General features: G+C 38.9%; 3 long non-coding RNA genes across 10 annotated transcripts in view; 1 reads left to right on the forward strand and 2 right to left on the reverse strand.

Annotated features, from left to right (window-relative positions):
• Positions 1-18,093, reverse strand: part of LOC136258242 (uncharacterized) — a 54,586-nt gene that overhangs the window by 22,091 nt on the left and 14,402 nt on the right. For 3 of the 6 annotated variants that reach the window (XR_010702651.1, XR_010702650.1, XR_010702649.1), the window contains exons 1-5: positions 4,632-4,762; positions 2,242-2,312; positions 1,195-1,302; positions 1,089-1,152; positions 85-269 (exon numbers count right to left, since the gene is read on the reverse strand). This is a non-coding gene — a long non-coding RNA (uncharacterized lncRNA). Of the gene's footprint in view, positions 1-84; positions 270-1,088; positions 1,153-1,194; positions 1,303-2,241; positions 2,313-4,631; positions 4,763-10,797; positions 10,885-13,917; positions 14,157-18,093 lie in introns of those variants that run through there. The other 3 variants (XR_010702654.1, XR_010702652.1, XR_010702655.1) reach the window with 3 other exon arrangements.
• On the forward strand, positions 4,736-5,797 carry LOC136258244 (uncharacterized). Of its 3 annotated transcripts, none has more exons than XR_010702663.1 (4): positions 4,736-4,759; positions 4,801-4,902; positions 5,487-5,607; positions 5,660-5,797. It is a non-coding gene; the product is annotated as an uncharacterized lncRNA (long non-coding RNA). The 3 variants fall into 3 exon arrangements; XR_010702664.1 differs by having other exon boundaries at positions 4,808-4,902; XR_010702661.1 differs by lacking the exon at positions 4,736-4,759 and having other exon boundaries at positions 4,766-4,902.
• On the reverse strand, positions 5,803-9,016 carry LOC136258245 (uncharacterized). Its single transcript, XR_010702665.1, has 3 exons — positions 8,468-9,016; positions 7,833-8,409; positions 5,803-5,856 (listed from the first exon to the last, which is right to left on the reverse strand). It is a non-coding gene; the product is annotated as an uncharacterized lncRNA (long non-coding RNA).

Here is an 18,093-nt window from a genome sequence, read left to right on the forward strand (position 1 = left end):
AAAACCAGCCTGAACAAACAATGGAATTCCAACTACAAAGGTGTCTTACACTCCAAAGACTATTCTATACAGTTGATCACTTACAGTGCAATCCATCCCACATCTGGTTTCTTCATGATTTACCCTCCTTTTACTGTTGCTCATGTATATACACACTAGTGTCCACCATGCCACATCCAGGATTTGGTTCAGCCTATCTGATATATCATCTTTATATTTTGGTATAATCTTGACCTTCAAAATGTTCAGTAGACCAGTCAGTAGTTGACCTACCAAAATCAAACCACATTAATGACACACTTAATGGACTAGTCTTGATGTGTACATGTATATGATGTGTATGGGCCTTATCCAAAATTACATCACATAAAATGGCCACTGTAGTGTGGAGACGTCCATAAAATTTGTATGGGCGACTATGGGGAGAAAATTTTTGAATGGGAATATCTCAGTCAAGATGGAAGATATTGAGCTCTAACCAGCAGGTATGGTTATAAATTAGCTGAAAGAATAGGTATCTAGCGTTGTTTTGAAAATCAACCGAAAATCGCTTTTATGCACTTATTGTATTTATCATCTTATAGCCATAGCTACTAGTTAGAGTTCCATATCTTCCTTCATGGCTCAGTTGGCTGAGATATCTCTGTTCAAAAAATTTCTCCCCATAGTCGCCCATACAAATTTTATGAACGTCCCCACACTACAGTGGCCATTTTAGGTCTGTGGCAATTTCGGATAAGGCTCATTATTAGTAATAGTTTACAACTATGGAGATCATGTGATCACCCCACCTGCTCCTCATAACACTAGTTCTATAAGTGTGTTTTGGAATACATTAGTATCTGTGTACAGGCTTGTAGCAATGATAAACATCTAGTGACTAATTACTATACCATGTACATACACGTACATACGCATGTCTGGTACATGTATTGTGAGGTGAATAACAGCATCAGGTAACCATGGAAACCATCAACATCACACTACCATGACCACATAATCCCCACTATCACCCTAGCAACAGGATGGATACTAATGCTACCTCTTGCATCTTCAAATAGTCCGTATTACTACTTACAAGTGTTTACCTGTATCATGTGATCAAGTCAATAAGTGATCTGGTGATCACTTTGCACTGCACATCAGCCCCACCTACAAAATAACCAATTACAATACACCAAACTAATAAATTACCTTAGGAGCCAATAAAATTAATAAATCTCCTACTGTACTAGTAGCTCCAGTTTGTAACACACAGTCAAAGTGGTGACAGAGCTCAAGACAATCTGCTAAAGTCATCAGCTAAAAAAGACAAAAATAGTTAGAAGCAACTGAGTGATAACCCTCTCACCGCCACAACTGCCATATGGCAGTTTCGATTATGAATGCCCATAGCATCATATTCTAAATGCTCTGTAACTTCAGTCGAGCGTTTTAGTAGCTCCTGCGCTTATCCTGTAGTGGGCACGCCCTTAAGTGAACGGGAACAGGGATAACCGGTCTCTCATACACTATTACGTGCTTAGATGGTGCAATCACGTACTTTCGGAACGTCGATAACAAGCATTGTAGACAATTCTTCGACGTGATAATGGCACTATTAAAATAGAAACAATAAGGGTAGGGATTTTATAGGTTAGAGTGGTGTGTTGCTACTTTTGTTCGCCTCGAAACAGTAACCTCGTGCTTGTATGCGCAAACGCACTTGCTCAAATGCTGGAAAACCAGACTTAGAGATAATCGCTCCAACTGTAAAATGGTTAGTGAAGTTTATTGTGTTATTATAAACAGTGCTAGCCTGTAAAGTAGTGAAATTTCACGTTTGGTTTCACTTATATCGATTTTTGTACTTTAAAGTTATATAATGGATTTGTGGTTGCTCTTGTGTAAACAACAACTTCACAATCGAATTCCTTGTTCTATAGCGAGTAAATTGATTTATAGTTTTATATGATTATATGGTATGGTGTGTACATTATAGCAGTTTAGAAACAGTAGATTGGAGCCTCTACAAATTTGGCGGTGAAGGAGTTAAAATCTATGTAGCTATACTCATGCACCCACCAACAGATGTCAGAAAAAATGTAAACCAAGCTTGAATGTGTTCTGGGAACTAGAAACTACCTACCACCCAGGAAGTGAAGGGGATGGATGATTATACAACACAACAGATATCCATACACTGTATAACACTATAACATGTACACTTTACACACAAGTACTACTACATATATTTCTCACCTTCAGTGTATCCTTCACACAGTCACTCAAACTTCAGATTAAGACAATTGTTATATTCTACAGTGTTTGGACTAGAGAAGAAAACACACTGGAATGAAATAGAGTAGAAAGTACATAACTGCTTGTTATATGATATTATCTGGCTTCGTAGACTACCGGAAGCAATAAATTCTTTTAAAGAGAAAGGGGTGTGTCCCATACTTACACAAAAGAGAATGAAGGGCAACCTCAAGGCTTTAACTAAACTACCTCAGGTTAATTACACTACCTTGGGTTACTGCTCACACTACTACATTTGACACAAGCTCAATACAGCATACACTGATGATAATATAATACTCAAGCATACCGCATCAAAAGAGAACAGGTCATAAAATTTTGCATCTGACCAAATGCCCCAACAATCAATTACCCAATGCTTCATTTTCAGCTATGTTCTGCATGTTACACAACATTACAAATGAACAGTAGAAGAGTCTCAGGAATGAATCCAGTTGCTATGGAAACTATGGACATTTACTGCAGCATGATACAGTAGGTAGTTAGTACAGCCACAGGGAAGCCATATCACTCTATTGTGTATTGATACTTTGTGACATCAGCAAAACACAACAACTGGGACACAAAAGGAGAACAAAGATAAGCCCATGATTATGATGTACTGTGGTTGGCAAAAAACACATCTTGGGACAAAATGATGTCGAGCAGTGAAGAGAGATCAAGCCCATAGCATTGAATCCATCATCAAGTTATGTTTGGCTGGAGGCATTACAGTGATAGAAAATTCTTAATTTACTGTAACAGTATAATATAAACAGATGATAAGGATAGTGTGAACTACTAGCTACCACAATAATGATGAACAGAGTAGCAGATATGAAGGGTTGATCACAGATATCAATATTGAGGGGAACATTAACACTGTAGAATGATCCTCTTCCCTCACCAACCTTAGCTTATACCTGTAGTGTAGAGTTAGTGTAGAGGGGCCATGATACTGTGTGATATATGTGTGGTGTGTGTGTGTGTGGTGTGTGTGTGTGTGGTGTGTGTGTGTGTGTTGTGTGTGTGTGTGTGTGTGTGTGTGTGTGTGTGTGTGGTGTGTGTGTGGTGTGTGTGTGTGTGTGTGTGTGTGTGTGTATGTGCGTGTGTGTGTGCCTGCATATACATGTGGGCACTGGGTGTACATAGGTGTGTGCATGTCCACTGTACGTACATACAACCATAGATAATGTAACGTATACATACATTAAGCGTATATTATCTATGATGCATCATACAGTATGACAGTCCTGACAGTGTAGTAGGGATCATGAAGGTTTCGGATTTCTTGCCCAAGAATATTACCAAAAAACAGCCTCACTTTTCCTTCATTACAAGTTCGGCAGTATTGGTTAGGTATAACCAAACCCATAAACATCTTCAGAGTGACTCCAAACTCTATGATTTTTTAGTTTAGTGTTAACTGATTGACTGACTGACTGACTGATACCCCAGTCAATCACAACTCTATGGGGTTGATTGCTTCACTGTTTGACATTGCTTTGGCCTAAGAGGTGTCTTTCTGCCAACCTCAACAGCTACAACAAATGTATCATGGACCTACCTTTGTCCTCCTTTGTGTCCCATTTCTTTATTATCCACTGCATGTACTGTATGTGTTGATTGGCAGTAACTTGTGGATTGGCTTCAGTGTTTATTTTCTGTAGTGTAATTGGATTAATTGCAGAAGCACTCTAGTTCCTGAACTGTTCTTTGCTTGCAACACTGTATGCCGGGTGGAACATAACTGGAATTGAAGATAAATGACCACTTTGCCATTTATAGTTGGGGTGCATGTTCAACTGTAATTTCCATAGCAACTGAATTGCTTGCAAAGACACTTCTTGTACTGTTATTTGTTTACAATTCCATACAACGGGTACAACATAGCTGAAACAAATAAACAGAATGGAGACTGTACATTTCAGTCATTGATAACTGGGGTGTGCATTCAGTCATGTGATTAATGTGTTCGGTGTAATTCTTCTGATGCAGTATGGGCATATATCATTCTGACTGTGTCATTTGCTAAAGTGTATGTGAAAAGCTTACACTAGTCCAAATACCAATGTGATTGTTCTATTAGAGTTTGATAATTCTCTGAAGAAATATGTGAACACAAACTTTGATGTACTGAAATTTTTATCAGTTGAAGATTTCTAGAGGCACATACTGTACAATGTCTCCTAGCTAGTAACTGGTTTTTATTTACTTGTTATCATGAGGTATACAATTCCCTGTAACATAGTTAAACCATTACTATACGTATGTCACTGTAAACATGTACTGTAACTACATGTACAATACGTCAAGCTTGGTATACTGTATACACTATATTCACACTTCACCTCCTCATAGCAATGTGGGTACTGTAGTTGCCAGTTCTACATGTATCGTGAGGTAAATAACAACATCAGGTCACCAAGGAGACTATCAGCGCCACACCGTACCCTTACAATGTGCAGTAATAATCAATGTGAGTACTCTAGTTGTTGTCAACTACATAACTTTTCAAAGGCTCCAGGACACAAATACTCTACAACCAGAAGACTGTGATGATTTATCATTGCCATGAAGTAGAAGGACATCACCTTATGGAGGTCTGCTACTCAAGTTCAGGTATGCATGTGCGTTCACGCATGTGTGTGTATACGTGTGCATGTGTGTGTGTGTGTGTGTGTGTGTGTGTGTGTGTGAGAGAGAGAGAGAGAGAGGCTAGAGCAACAGCCTGTTCCAGGTGTTGCTGTTTTCATTGTTTTTTTTTTTGAACATGAAACTTTACTCACATTGCTCCAGTCTGCTCAGTTGTTTAAATGGGGACTTGTCAACTAGGGAAGCAGCCCACCCAGCCATAACATCAATCAGCACCTGATGTTAAATGCCCAACTGTCGATCCATCTCTCATAACAGGTGAAAGTCCAGGTAGGACTTAGATGCTCACGCCTTCACCTGTGAGACACAACACAGGGTCTTTATTCCTGCCCCAGGGAAGTTTGCCTGTGCCAACTCATAGCACCTGAGTAGCACACAGGTTTGGTTCACTGGTGGCCATGCATGATGTACAGTAGCTAAAGGCTTTGTGTATGTGTGTGCGTGCATGCATGCATGCGTGTGTGCATGAGCGTGTGTGCATGTGTGTGTGTGTCTAGCTTTAATCCATATTGATTTGTGTGACTACATCTACATAATCTCTGTCCCTACAGAATGATCTGCTGCCTCTTTGACTTTGTGTTTATCCAAAATGACTCTCAGTGATAAAACTGGAGCTAATAGTACATTTGGAGATTTATTAATTTTATTGACACCTTGTATGACGACAACAAGGTATGGTATATGTATTTATTAGTGTGGTGCATTGTGATTGGTTATTTTGTAGGTGGGGCTGGTCTGCAGTGCAAAGTGACCATCAGATCTCTTAACACTTGTAGGAAGTAATACTGTTAATGAACAATCTGACAATACAAGAGGTAATGTTAGTATCCATCCCATTGCTAGAGTGATGTGGAGATTATGTGGTCATAACCTAACATTGCTACAACTGTGTCTGGCTTCCCTGCAAATCATGTCTGAATACTACAATACAGGACAAAACACACCCTAATAACAGTCACATGTGGCTACTACAACAGTACGTACCATCAGAATGGAGTAATATTGCATGCACCATAGTGTTATTAATTTTGTTACATTTCTATTTAAGGTACTAGGCAAAAAAAAAGGTAATGAAGTAGTCGCGATATAGTCGCTAAGGTGTATTAGTCGTGAAATGGTCACCAGAGACTTGCAAAACAGTTGCATGCTTTGTGCTTAAAAATAATTAAATTGTTGTGGGTATGATGTATGTGTGTTTGGTAGGGCTGCACTGATTCTAGTATCAGTATCGATATCGGGCCGATACTGCTGTTTTCATGAAGTATCGGAATCGGCCATTATATTGTTGCAGATACCGATTCTTATCACGTGCGAGAATAAAATAACGTTTGTTTGTACTTGCTTATTTTACTAGCACAGTGGACTCCTAAAAGCATCAAGTGTGACACTAATAGCTACCAGCAAAATTGTACTAATCTATGCCGAAACCTACATGTGAATACGCTTTACTGAGAAAAAGATTGATATACTCTAATAGAACAGTCAATAACTCTAATAGAGCAATCAGGTAGAATTAAGTGACTTAGAATATTTTGTGTTTTTGTAAGCACCATTATGATATTATTACACTTCTCCAGAAGAATACTGGAATATCCACTGGTTTGACTTTTTCTTTGTGAATCTTGATTGGCTACTTCATTATAAACATGAACCATACTGAAAACATGTACAAGAATACCATGAAATGCACTATACAATAAATGTGTGCACTATGAAGTAGCTACTTTAAGGTACTTGGTATCGGTACTTGTACTTGCAGATACTTCCCAGCTGAGTACTTGGTATTTGAAGTATCGGTGAAAAGTGGAATCGGTGCAGCCCTAGTGCTCGCACGTCTCGTGAGACCAATAATTAATACTGTCATTTGCGAGCACTCCATTCCCAAGGTAAGGCGTGTTGTGGTGTTCGCGAGCAGTAGCTTCGCACGATATGAAAGCTACCTTAGCAGCTGGGTGTGGCCAGTGTTGCGACCAAGTGGTCGTGACACTACTTTCTTAGTCAGTGGCGTGCCCACTTGGGTGTGCATGCGGCACTGTCACGAACCAAGTCGCGACCCACTGAAAAAGAAAGCAAGGGTAAGTGCAACATGCCCAAGGTACGCATAGCGAGTGTTGGCAGCTTTGTACAAAGGGTGAGGCAACAGTTAATTTGCCAATTTCATTTCTTCGGCGATTCGGTTGGTAGCTAGCTGCTGCGCGATTGTTTGCTAGCTCTAGTAATAAGTTTTACTGAGAATGGAATCTAACACTGCAGGATCCCCTAAGGATGGTGTGCTCGGTGACTTCCTTGTTACCACAACATCCACAGATACAGCCAGTGATACAGCTTCTACCATGAAGAACAGCTTCCCAGCATTTTGTGAAATATGAGAATAACAACTCCAAGAAATGGAATGGCAAGGTTGTAAGCATGGATCAGGGGAGTCTGGAAGATCTGTATGATGAAAAATAATTATTTATTGGGAGCAAAGTACAGGTTCCATGGAAAGTAAAGGGTAAAACAACATATTGGAATGCTGTCATTGTAGACCCGGCTTCCATTGGCAGAGGTACATATAGCAAGCTGTAATTGTAGGTATAGAACTTTAGCATGAATAGCTATTTTCATATGTGAACAAATATTCATAGTGGCTACTTTTAAACTATGTTAGCTATACATAATTTAGCTCCCTGCAGTGTTTTACTAATTCAACATTACAGTGAAAGACACTGAAATGAGCGGAAAGAAGAAAGAGCTAGAACCAGGCACAACAACCAAGGATACCAAGCCAAAGAAGAAGAGAAAGGAATTCAAAAGGACCTAAAACACTTGAACTGCTTTTTTTTTTGAAATTCTTACCATGGTGCATTAAATTTTTTATAGCTATACATACAAACATACAACACATTGTTACTAACATTTGTGTACTTTGCAGATTTTGAGATGGATCAAAGTGACATAAAAAAAACTTATCCAACAACAAGGAGTGATGCTGCAGCAACAAGGAAATATGCTAAACCTTCTCTCACATATATTTCAGCAAATTCAGTGGCCAGAATGCACTACATTCATACAGCAACAAAGTTCTTCCCATCTTCCAGCAGCCAGTTATGATGACCAGTACTCAATACGGACAACTGGTTACCACTACTCCTGTATTCCAAAAGTCACCTGTGGTCACCATCTCCAGTACTGCACACCAACATATGGTTACTTCTGCCTTTCAGCAGCCAGTTACTATGACCAGTACTCAATACGGACAACTGGTTGCCACTACTCCTGTATTCCAGCAGCCACCTACACTTACCACCTCTACTACTACATATTGACAGTTGGCTAGTACTGCCATCTACCAACAGCCAGTTACTATGTCCATCAATGAACACCAACAGCTAGTTAGCACTGCTACTCTTCCTGTCTTCCAGCAGTTGATGGATGTTACTGCTAGTGCTAATCATTTCATCCAGACTCCAAGCCTAAGTGAGCAAAGTAGTTCTATTGTACAAACAACACCCATTGACAGTCAGGAAATTTATTCTAATGATGAACTCACCGATGATGATTTGGAGTTTCTGTTGTCGGAATCAATGGGAGAGAACAGAATCATTCCAGCAGTATCTTCGCCAATTCCTCCCTTTCAAGGATCATTTTCATCGGCATCTGCAACCTATTCACAACCCATACAGTCAACCATCTCACCGCCTGTTAGTATTTCATCACAAATCCCACCACCTTCCTTTAGTACACCTCCAAAACTGAAGTCCGTTCAGGATGTCATGAATGACTGACCTGGGACAGATGCTCAGCACCTCAGAGAAATTGCAATTGCTTTAGCCAGGGATGCCATTTTTGGCAAGGAAGAGCTGATAAGATGTAGTTTGAGTGGCAGAAAACATACTGCTACACTGGATAGAGAAAAACTTTACTATATCAAAATGGCTGTCCATTCCAGGGTACCACACAAGTCTCCAGTTGAGTTTGAGCATATATGGGCTCTGTGTAGGTCATCAATTTCCAAGTCCTGCCAGACTTTAAGAACCCTTGCACGGAGAAAATTGTAGTTGTTGAACAATTGTGTACTTGTGATTGATGTTTACTGTTTTTGGTAGGGCTGCACCGATTCTAGTATCGGTATTGGTATCGGACCGATACTACTGTTTTCATGAAGTATCGGAATCGGCCATTGTATTGTTGTAGATACTGATACTTATCACGTGCGAGAATAAAATAGCGTTGGTTTGTATTTACTTATTATACTAGCACAGTGGACGCTTAAAAGCATCAAGTATAACACTAATAGCTAACTACCAGCAAAATTGCTGATCTATGCTGAAACCTACGTGTGAAACGCTTTATTGAGAAAAAGATCAATATACTCTAATAGAACAGTCAATAACTCTAATAGAACAGTCAATAACTCTAATAGAGCAATCAGGTAGAATTGACTGTTTCAGTGTTAGAATATTGTGTTTTTGTAAGTAGCATTATGACATTATCTACACTTCTCCAGAAGAATACTAGAATATCCACTGGTTTGCATTTCAGTGACTTCCTTCTTTGTGAATTTTGATTGGCTACTTCATTATAAATACAGGCTTTAGCCTTCTCACAGGTCCCTAGTGGGATAGCATTCAGAGACAGATAAACATGAACCATACTGAAAATGTGTACAAGAATACCATGAAATGCACTATATAGTAAATGTGTGCACTATGAAGTAGCTACTTTAAGGTACTTGGTATCGGTACTTGTACTTGCAAATACTTCCCAGCTGAGTACTTGGTATTTGAAGTATCGGTAAAAAGTGGAATCGGTGCAGCCCTAGTTTTTGGCATATGACATATCTATTAAACAAAACTTATTATAATCCAACAACTGAATGTGTTACAGTATAATAGCATCTTGACGTATTATTTTGAAATGTCAAGTGATTAGCTAATAGAATTAGTATTACACTTGTTTGTCAAGGCCCCTTAACAAAAACCTGTAATACTAATTTGATTGGCTTAAACAGTGTGGTGTGTTTCTATTAGAAGTAAATGTCCGACTTGACAGCTAGTGTTACCACAGTGATAGATGCCCTATGGTACAACAACACATGGTTGCCTAGCAATGGTTGCTAAGTAACCATTGCTAAGCACTTCGAGACCATAGCAATGGTTGCTAGGCAATGGTTGTTAAGTGTTTTGCAGTGGTTATTATTTTGAATTTCTGTTGCCTAGTAACAGTTGCTATGGTTGTCGGATTAATTTGCAATAGGACAGATGTCTGTGGTATTCGGGATTAATAGTTCTCGCATTGTAAACAGAAGGAAATAGTGCTCGGCTTCGCCTCGCACTATTTTACTCCTTCCTGTTTACAATGCTCGCACTATTAATCCCGAATACCACAGCCATCCATCTTATTGCATATACTAATACAAGACATGTAGAATTGAGAAGTTGACATAGTACCTCTCTAGAAAGACCATGCATGTTGTCTTAGTGACCATATAGATATCAAAGGTCTGAAATTCTGTGCTGTGTGATCCCAAGTATCATTAGTATTACAGCCATATTAATAAGGTTTTAGTATTCAGTTCTAACCAGGCGTAGACATGGGCACCAACTACAAAACCAATCACAAATACCTTGACAGTTGAACCAAATGGAACATATGCATATATTACAAAGCCAAAATAATTTCACACTTTCACAATCATAAGTGAGGTCCTAACAATTTGAAAAAGTTCATGCACCTATACGCATCATATTTTTGTAAGCCCATTATTCCTAACACAAGCTCCATTCATACAATGGAACACACAAAATACTCTAATAGAACAATCACTATCATATATCAGCTTTACATGATAATGTTTGAAGTTACGTAGCTCCCTTTTACCTGTGTGGATGAAGGTAAAGATTTGATGACCACTGTGTTGATGTTGTGTCTGTTGTCTACCTTCTTCTCCAAACAGTAGCCAGACACCTGTGGGGTGAAATAGAGGAACATGTAACTGTGTATGACTACAAGTGTGTTAATTGTGATAGTAAAAAGAATGTTTGTGACATTGTTTTTAATGTGAATTAAAGTTTGAAAGTACATTTCTACTTTTGTGCGTACAATGCTGATAATGTTAACCAACTGATTTAGTGTTATAAAGAGGTTGTCCTATTAAAGAGGTAAAACTGTGTTGGGATATGAGGAGGGACCTTAGGAATTGTCGCTTATGAAGTCAGATGTAGTGTCCTTTAAAAAAGAGGTTCCCCTGGGTTTCTGTTTTAGTCCACCAAAGTAAACGTCAGTTACAACAGAAACTGTCTTGTGTTGTTTGAAAACAAAATCATTTCCAACACATCAGGTCACATATTCAGCTAGTGGGTGGTATCAGTCACTACACCAGCTACAGCCTACAACATGTGTCACACTGTACAGTAGTCTTATCAGCTACTGTCACATCACATGTACTTGTATAATGTATTATGGTAGGATTACATGTGAACATGCGTGAAGCCTGAAGTAAACTTCCTACAGGTAAGCTTTGCTCTTCTTTTTGCAGTTTGAAATATGAGTGTAGCGACTCTGCAAACTTTGTGAACTACCTTAAGATTGTGCTTTTCAGATATTTACTATATCAACCAAAAAACACCATAGCAAGTGAATGGAGTTGTGTCCTCTACATATGTGAACGAAAATGAAGTGCAGCCTTAAAGTTTGAGGCTTTGTCAAGATAGACAAACTGTAAAATAGATGAGAAGATACTTCTACATGTTCTGTAAAGCAGTTTGTTCTAATAGTGCTTCATAATTAGAGAATTACACAATAATTCATGAATTATTGCATGAACTTAATAATTCTGTATGTATTATTACAAACAAGGTCTCTATAGTGAGAACGTTAAAAACAGGTTTGGACAATACATCATTTAGTAAGGGAACACATGAGGACTTAGGTCAACAACTGGACTCAGCGCAGCGCGGAACACATGAGGACTCAGCGCATTTTGTGAATTTCATTTTGCTTATATAGACAGCCAAAGAAATGGTCAACCAAAGTTTCTGACGATACAGAAAGTAAATTACAGGTGCTTAAATAAACAGTAATTACTTTTGAACACAGTCCTCTACCAAGATGCAACTTTCACCATCAGATTCTCCATCAACAGGCTAATCCATTGCTGGGTAAGTTTTGTTTTCCAGTAAAAGTTGGGCGAAGGCGAAAACATGAGAAAAAAAAGATAATGAACTGCTTGTTTAATGATGAACTGCTTGTTTAACGCAAGGCAAACTAATGCTCTTATCTTCTCTCTCCTTAGGAGTACTGATACGAAACAAAGATTTCCAAACTCCTCTTGCTTTTGGGGATCACGATGCTATCAAAGTAATTGCTGTTATCACCTTCCTTTATTATGAAACAAGCGCTCTAAAAATTTACGGAATTTTTATTATTTTTGACTTTGTAAACATTTCACCCATTGCATTTATTACATTCTACTGTAAAATTCGGCTTGCGCTAACATATGAGATTATTGCAGATCTGGTCATAAATAAAGATGCAATTTGATCCTGAAGAATAGTGCAGAACCACCATTACAACCTGGGCTGAAGTCTGATATGAGCACGAATGACACCACGAGTCTTGAAGCTACAACTATAATAGCCAGAAAGTACTAGGAAAGGCAGCAAATAATTATCAGCAAATATCTAGATGGGCTGAGAAAACACCATGTACTTTATAGCTATGCTCAATCCGCAGCTCGACCCGCAGACCACTGAATTAAGGCAAAGTCCGCCAAATAACATGGTTCAACCTACGCAGGAAGACCCTAGGGTAGCTACACGAGATTTTATCAAAGCCAGATTGGGCATTTATCTAGATAACCAAAGCAGCAAATTCTAGTTATGTAAGTGATCAACGCAACCAGTCAGTGAATTAATTATCTACAGTGTGGCACGGTAAATACTCATTGTTTCAAAACTATTTTTTTTTAAATTTCCAATCAAGCACTCTTTTTCGAAAATTTAACTATTCAAAATTTTCCCGCTATACAGTACCTTCTTCTCCAAACAGTAGCCAAACACCTGTGGGGTGAAATAGAGGAACATGTAACTGTATTGACGTGTGTTGCAAATACTACTTGTATTTGAATTAAAAGTAGTTAAATTCCTTCTTTATAATACTGATACTTTAGAAACAAGTGTTACAAAGAGGATGTCCTATTAATGTGCCGGGATAGGTCAAGGTACCTCAGAAACTGTTCTCTTATGAAGTCAGATGTACAGCGTCCTTTAAGAGAGGTTCTCCTGGGTTTCTGTCCACAGCAAGTGTCTGGTACAACAAAAACTTTCTATGTTGTTTGATAAAATCATTTCCAACACATGCGGACACATATTCAGCTAGTGGGTGGTAGTATCAGTCACTACACCAGCTACAGCCTACAAAATGTGTCACACTGTACAGTAGTCTTATCAGCTACTGTCACATCACATGTACTTGTATACTGTATTATGGTAGGATTACATGTAGTGATGGATGTTACCATATACATGTATTCACAACCACTATACTGAAGGTAATTTTGGAATTAGCTACAGTACAGCCCAGAAATAATGTTACAATCCCTCACGAGTGCTCAAATCCAGGCTACGGCTGGACACGATACATGACTGGAATATATCACGTGTGAAGGCACGCTGTTACTGGAGCAGCCACCTGAGGGAGCTCACCTATCGTGGCTACAGGTGATGAGTTAGTTAGCACGCACATGCTAAAGAAATCGTGGGTCAATAATTAGCTACTCGAGTGTCAACTGCTCGTGAGTGTAACATTACCTCTGGGCGGTACTGTACTTCATTACATTTTGTCATGACATTTACCTTCTGCAGATTTAGAATTCAGCACTCTGTTCATTATACACTGTACATTTTCAAAACAATGTGTATGTGTTCCAGTAGTGCACATCAGGGTGTAGGGCAAAATGCAAGATATGGCCAAATACTGTACTTATACACAATCACTTACTATTATGGATGTCCAGCACAAAAGAGTTCTTTACTGTCTGCTGTTTCAGCAATACGTATTAGAATCTGCCAAAGTGACAATATCATCTTGACCTTGTTTTCTGGTTACTATTCCCAGACATCTAATATAACATCTTGAGAGAATGACCTTGATGACCTTGATGATGTTGATGATTGTTTTTTTTTAGGATTCTCTACAATCAATTATGTGGTCGACTAGTCCATTATCATTGTCAGAATCTAAACACAGTAACCAGTGTAGGAACAGAACAATTGTATACTAACAAATATTCTACTACACACCTACTCCACCACAAAGTACAAACCATCACTTGTGGACTACTAAACACACGGTTGTTAATCTAAAGGTGCTTGTGTTTGAGTACTCAATACTTGTAAGGATACTACTACAGGACCTTGGGGATACTAAAATTCCAAATAAAAGTTATACAGCTCGTTGGACCTCACAGTTGACAGTTGTTCAAAACATTTATTACATATTTACTTATTACAAACGTAACTGTTGTAAAACATTTATTACATATGTAGCTGTTGTCAAATAACATTACATCACTATACTGTAGAGTCGGGTTGTTAAACGCATGTATCTATTAAGTGCATATAATTTGTTAAACGCATACACATTTATTGTAATAAACCATGGATGATAAGCGTACATGGCCAAATGCGATGATACAGCTACACACAGCAAGAAACGGCAAGAAAAGCTGAAAGTACTGAAAACTTAATGTCTTCTCAAGTGTTTACGTCTCCCTTGAGGTCTCCCTTCACTAGGTATATTGAGCAAATCAGCCATATGGATAGTGAAAATCTTGTTTATCACGAAGAATTTCACCCAGAAATGGAGTCAAATATCCTTACACACTGGTGTGATGACTGGCACTAAGTATTAACTACTCTATTACAATGTAGTGATTCCATGTTACACTCACCATAATTATTTATTAGGCGTATGCGCCTAACAGATAGTATGACTTTTTCATAACGTTTTCTCCAAAAAGTATAAATACAAGCGCTTAACAACCAGGCTATATGGTACTATATAGTAACTAATCTTAAGGTACCTCTTTATCTGAATACTAGTGTGTTAGTTCAATGACAAAAATGTTGATAAATGAAGACCATTCATTTCTACACACAGTTACAGTACTCTAATAGACCTTTTTCACGTAACATGGAAATATAACGTAACTATACGTGTATGCTTCCAGTGGTAGGTTGTGCGTAACCGCAGTATAATTAATTATAATAATTAACGGCCAATGGTTGATTGTCACGAATAAGTGGAGAATGCCAACTAGCTGTGTTATAGTTGATTGCTACAACCATCACCAAACGGGAGATGGCATAAGTTTCTATCGTTTTCCGGCAGAAGATTTAGAGAGGCGACGAAAGTGGATAACGTTGTATCACGAAAGAACGAGGGGTCCGCCACGACCTTAAAATCCTGTACGAGATTCCGAATCCCACGAAATTTCAGGCAAGATTCCGGATTCCAAGAAATATTTAAATTACTGAAATCCAATTAACAAAATTAAATTCCTGTACTCAAACAAAATTAATGACACGCTAGCCCTACAGCAATGCGTGGAAAGGTAACAGCTACCTCGAGCTACTCTCTTGGATAGACGATCAGTGCCTCGGACACTCTCCTCGAATGCCGGCGAGCTCAGACAATGCTGCTCAACTTCGTGTTCTAAACGAGCACCTAACTCGGCACCTAAACTTCATTAGCTACTCATTGTAGACTTCGCTGTACCTGGGATAGGCTCTGGATTCGCCTTGTGGTTCGCTGTTAATCGGAGACACAACTACAGACTCGGCAAAACTCGAGACTCGACTATTCAGCAGTTCGACTCTACACTCGTGCTCTGTTGAATCCATAAAAGCTCTTAAACACCTATATAGACACAGTAAGTTTAAAGCGAACAGCTCAAGACAAGTTATAACAGGCCAACAAGCTTATAGCTGCATCTCGAGCTGCATACCACGAGTTGCACGCTATTAGAATATCCGAAATTATTCGGAAATTCACGGACTTTAATCAACCAAAAGATTCCAGATTCCAAGGCAAGATTCCAGATTTTGTGCGAGATTCCGAGGGATTCCAAATGACTTGTACGGGATTCCAGCCCGTGACGGACCCCTCGCGAAAGAATGAAGATGGATTTCCCTGGGAGCCAGCAGATGGTGATAGAGTATGCTCTGCCCATTTTATCTTTGGAAAGAAGTCTGATGATGCTGGTGATCCCGATTTTGTTCCATCCAGACAGCTTCTAAAAAACTAAGTTCTACTCGCACAACGGCGAACGTGGAGAGCGTAGCTCATTTCAATCGTGCAAAACGAAGATCTTTGGCTAAAGAGATAGTAGAAGTGGAAGAGAGAGGAAAGGAAGTAACAAAGAGAAAGGAAGAAGAAAGACGTGCTATCGTCAACCAGCACGTTTGAAAGGCATTCCAGCACGACCATTATTATTATTATTATTATTGATTGTTGTGCAGACCTCAAAAGATTATGGTGCACAAAAAAGGGTACAATTGCTACTGTCAATTACAAAAGAAAAACAAACTTATATAATTATACAATATTTACTATACACAAGACCATATATACACATTGATAAATTATTAAACAGTTACTAGTCCAGCTAGGCTGTGCTTGAATTGGTCAATCTCTGTTAAATCAATCACGTGTTGGGGTAAGGAATTCCAAATATTGATTGCAGAGGGGAAAAAAGAAAATTTATAACAGTCAATTCTAGTCATTGGGGTTAAAAATCTCTTATCATGGCCTCTGGTGTGATGTAGGTTAGGATTAGAAAAAAGGAAATCATCAGCATTAATATCGATTTGGTGAGATATAATTTTAAATAACATTGTAGCCTTCTGTTCATTCCTGCATCTGGCTAAGGTAGGCCAATTAAGGTTAGATAACATTTCAGTGACGCTGGAATATCTAGAATAGTTGTTAAATGCAAACCGTGCTGCTCGTCTTTGGACATTTTCTATGGCATCGATGTCTCTTCGCGTGTGGGGTGACCAGACTGTGGCTGCATATTCTAAGATAGGTTTAATCAGGGCTTTGTAGCAGTTACTTTTGACTTGGAGAGGACACTTGCTCAAGTTACCATGGGAGTTACTGTAGCAGAAGTAAACATCCACCAGCTAGAGATGAATCGATAGTATCCTCATGTAGCCTGTACTTGCAGTCAAGTCGGAGTGGTGATGAGAGAGCCATTTGTGCTGAAGTAGGTAAGTCATGTGGAATCATGAATGTAACTGTAGGTGTTAACTATCATCATAACATTTTCAGAATGCCAGACGGATGAAGATGGAAATGTAGTTGCAAGACGGCAGGCAGAGAATAAAATGTTAAGATCTATGCTGTTGGAGAGACCTGAATTAGATGTGCGATTGCTGGAGAACAACGATAGGCTGACAAGGTTTTATACAGGAATGCCAACATTTGATTCCTTTTTAGCCCTAGTTGAGTACTTAACACCTAAGGCTAAGGAGCTCAGGGCATGAAAAGGTAGCAGTACATTATTAGAGGAGAAGCAGCAACATGGTTCACAATGTTTTGATGGCTTATCAATTGCCAACCAGTTGTTTGCTATTCTAGTACGATTAAGACTCGCTCTACCATTGACTGATTTATGCACTCATTTTAGAATGGCAGAGGGAACATACAGTCGAATGTTTACAACATGGATTTGCTTTTTATCTAAAGAGTTTTTATTGATTTTCCCTTCCCTTCATGTGACCAGGTTACACAATGGATGCCAAGACGGTTCAAGAAGCATTTCCCTAACACCAGAATTATCATAGATTGCTATGAAATAGAATGCCAGCGACCCTCAGGGCTAATGAATGCTTCAGTCACATACTCGCAGTACAAAAGCAGAAATACTTGGAAAGTTCTGGTAGGCTGTACTCCTTCTGGGTTGGTAAGCTTTGTGTCAGATGCTTGGGGTGGACGAATTTCTGATCGTGAATTAACAGAGAAGTCCAGACTTTTAGACTTGCTTGAACCGGGGGATATGATAATGGCTGACAGAGGGGCTTTGACATACAGGAAGCAGTAGCCCCTAAAATATTGGTCAATGTGCCTCCTCGTTTGGAATCTAGACAGAAGCAGATGGCAGCACATGAAGTA

Source organism: Dysidea avara, chromosome 6, assembly GCF_963678975.1.
Source record: "Dysidea avara chromosome 6, odDysAvar1.4, whole genome shotgun sequence".
Lineage (NCBI taxonomy): Eukaryota > Metazoa > Porifera > Demospongiae > Dictyoceratida > Dysideidae > Dysidea > Dysidea avara.